General features: G+C 36.8%; 1 long non-coding RNA gene across 1 annotated transcript; it reads right to left on the bottom strand.

Moving 5' to 3' along the window:
• Positions 1-1,485: 1,485 nt before the first annotated feature.
• On the bottom strand, positions 1,486-2,709 carry LOC122633151. The gene is made up of 2 exons (XR_006328048.1): positions 2,544-2,709; positions 1,486-1,817 (listed from the first exon to the last, which is right to left on the bottom strand). It is a non-coding gene; the product is annotated as an uncharacterized LOC122633151 (long non-coding RNA).
• Between the last annotated feature and the right edge of the window lie 763 nt (positions 2,710-3,472).

Genomic DNA, 3,472 nt, shown 5'->3' with positions numbered 1-3,472 from the left:
ATCGACACCGTATATTCCAAGCGATTTCAACTAAAAAATCGAATAGCGATATTTCGAACATACCTATTGTTTATTTATTACTTCTAATATATCTGTGTCACAAAGATAAACGAAAGATTTCGCCGGTTATTTCGACAACTAATCTTTGTCTTCCGAGTAGACCTCACAGAAGAGACATGCACTCTCCCATGAGATTGAGTTTGAGAAACAATTTCAAAAACGAGTTACTCGCGATATTTGTTATTACCGTTATTCGATAGGCTTGTATTTTCTTTAGAATTTCTATGATAGAGTAATTAAAATTCATCGAGTCGTTGGACCCCACGCAAGGTGAAGGTACTCTCCCACGATGTGAATTTACGAGGAAGATCCTTTGCCACAGGTGGAATCCTTACGTTTAGGGCAGGCCTACCTGCTATTACATAAACGGTCGACTATATACACGCGACGTATACAGACATTCTAGAAGCCACAGAGAGACAGAAGAGAAGATGGCAGGCAGAGTTTGAGAGAAGGGAGCGAGGTGGTTAGATAGACGAAGAGGTAGATAAAGGCTTAGATAATGTTGGATGCTGACAGAAAGTCTCTCCGAAGCTACCTGCTCCGCGGGATGCCTTCTGTGTCGTTTGCCAAGGACTTTGTCTTTCTCGTACATGTGCACGCCATTGGCTTCTCTTACTCTCGATCGTTCGGTTCGATCGAAGAATTAGGGAGCATGATTCGAGCATTCCTTCGCGTCGCGATCCTCATCCTGCTGGTGGACGTCATGGAGAAGAAGAGACCGATACGTTCTCTTCCGAAAGAAAATCGAGTCAGTTGGATTCGCATTAGCAAATAACTGGGATACGAAAGATGAGAATACCAACAATTACCAATATTAAATCCATTTAAATTATACTTAATTTTATAGTATTCATATAATCCTTATCTTGATAAATATGCGGAATAAAGCCATTTTTCTATTAATTTATTTTTCTATAGATAAAGAAGCAATAATATTTTAATTGGTTTTATTGTTATAGACCATGATCAGGTCAACCATGACCAGAATAATTAATCTTTCGTTAACACAAACCAGCTAATTTCTAACTAATAGTTCAACTCCTTCTCAGCTAGATACTGTTCACGAGAAGGCACGCGTTGCTCGATTTGTCTGATAGCGAGGGAACTCGAAGGAATGTCAAGGGAGTTATACGTGCGATCGGTTACACTCTCCAGGTGCCTCGTAAATCCACGTCATAAGTCGTCTAAACCGGGCAAGTGTAACGCGAAGTGACCACTATGAAGGACGTTTCCCTGTTTCGCTCATTGCCCAGCTGTCTACTATGCATACAATGATACGCGCTCCGTATGTCCATCCAAAGACTTTGTCGTTTCGTTTCTCTCTTTCCTCAGTTTCGCGACGACGACGACGACGACAACTATGACGTGGATTTATGGTCTTTGAAACGATATCACCTCAATCGAAAGAAGTTACACCATGTCTTGTGGATATGGCTTAAATTTTGTATTTCTTTTCGTTCGTTTCTCTTCTCGAAAACGTCAAGCCCGCTGCGAGTTTGACGTTATAGACAGTGGAAGGTAGATACATGGTGTGTCGATTATCAGGTTAAACAAGATTCTATATGTCTCTTTAGCTCTTCGATTCCATGTCTTTCTTGATTTAAAAGATGAACATCGAATGGTCCAAAGGCAAGCACTTTCATATCGAAAAGAATTGATTAGAATCTCAATGGGATGTAGCTCTCCTCTCTGTTACGGTTGAAAAACATGATCAATGTTGTCACCGATAGGATGATTAAAGCTTTCCAGGAAATCTGTAATTTTAACGATTAACTTTTAATTAAATTCGTCCTTAATTGTGTTCAATTAAAGAAAAATACGTGAGTTTCGACGCAATGTTTGTCAGCTTGATAAAGTTAATTAACAAAGAAAACATGCAGGATTACAGAGCTGTTTGAAAACATGGATTGATTGGATGGAAAACATGGATTAAACAAGATGTTTGCACGAGCATTATAAAAGCGTCACGCGTTAATTAGTACGTCGTACATATTATGCTTCGCACGTTTCAGCACGAAGGCCAACGATTCCAAAGTTTATCATTTCGCGATCCATGACACCAGCTACGCCGCATTCTCATTTACGTCTTTTTATCACGAACCTGTTGTATTTGAAACACTTTCATTATTAAGAGAATTAAGCTACATCAAGATTTAATAAGTTGGAGTAAAAATTGGATCGAGCTTTTTCATTCCAATACAAGTTGAGTCTTTTGGTATTGCTACTTATTAAATCTTTCCTTTCTTCAAGAATTAAAAAACAATGAAAAATATAATTAATTAATTTATCCTATATGAATTTACACATAACACAACACAAGTGTGATAAATGCAGGAAGCATTGAAGCTACCACTTAAAATGTATATCAAGTGAGCGTTGCATTCATCGTCTGATGTACTAATTAATTTTTATCCGATAAAACGATTCGCAATATCATCAACCCGTTTCACCGCGATCATTAATAACCTCCGTTCGCTTACGTGAATCATGATTTATCAGCACGGCTATCCCAATCGTAAACCTTAACGTCGTACTTTGTCGTGAGAGCTCGTAAAACTTAATGTCACGTCTTAATTATCAAAGAGGCGAATTTATACCAGCGATTATAGGAACGTTAGCGCATCTGTGCAAACGAACAACCATTGACGTAAAGCGAACCTTCTCATTCAATACAAATCTTCAACCGGAGAAATATACTTGAAGCATATTTCATACAGTAAACTTTTGTTATTGCGCAAGAAACTGGAAACACAGATATCAAATGAACGTAAAACAAATCATTTAATTTTGCACAACCAACTGTTACAACGATTAAAGTAAATGTTAAAAAGCGACAAGCACTAATGAAATTCTTTAAATATTGATAATATCGTTATACATAATTTCATAAATTATAGTCTTAAAACTGTAGTAAATAAGTGAATGTACATATTATGGTAAGTATATAGATATGATAAAGATAGTTGAAAAAATGTTATGGTATTCGAACTTTATGCTTAATAATTATTTAATTAAATATGATAATAATGAATGAGTTTTAAACAACACGTAATACATCTACGGATTCTTAGAAAAATATTTATGTAGGTAAACCAAATAGCTTTCGGTGATGGATCCATGTTATCGATTTCGGTTTTACAAATTCGCAAACTAATCGATCGTGATCTCGAAACGGAAAAGACGCGAATTTCGAATTCCGTATGTTCAAATGAATCGTCGAAGGGAAGTTTAAAAGTATAGGGCAGGAGTGCAAGTGTAAATTCGCGTATTGAGATCGTGCATTTTGAAGAAGCAAATGAGAGAAAGAAAGAGAGAAAATAAAAAAAGAATAAATCGAGAAAGAGAGAGGAAAGATTTTATCTCGCACGCTCGATCTAGAGTCTCGTTCTGGTCGAGAGCCAAGAGAATA

This window comes from Vespula pensylvanica, chromosome 11 (genome assembly GCF_014466175.1).
Source record: "Vespula pensylvanica isolate Volc-1 chromosome 11, ASM1446617v1, whole genome shotgun sequence".
Lineage (NCBI taxonomy): Eukaryota > Metazoa > Arthropoda > Insecta > Hymenoptera > Vespidae > Vespula > Vespula pensylvanica.
The sequence above is the reverse complement of the archived record's forward strand: the minus strand, read 5'-3'. Positions and strand labels throughout refer to the sequence as shown.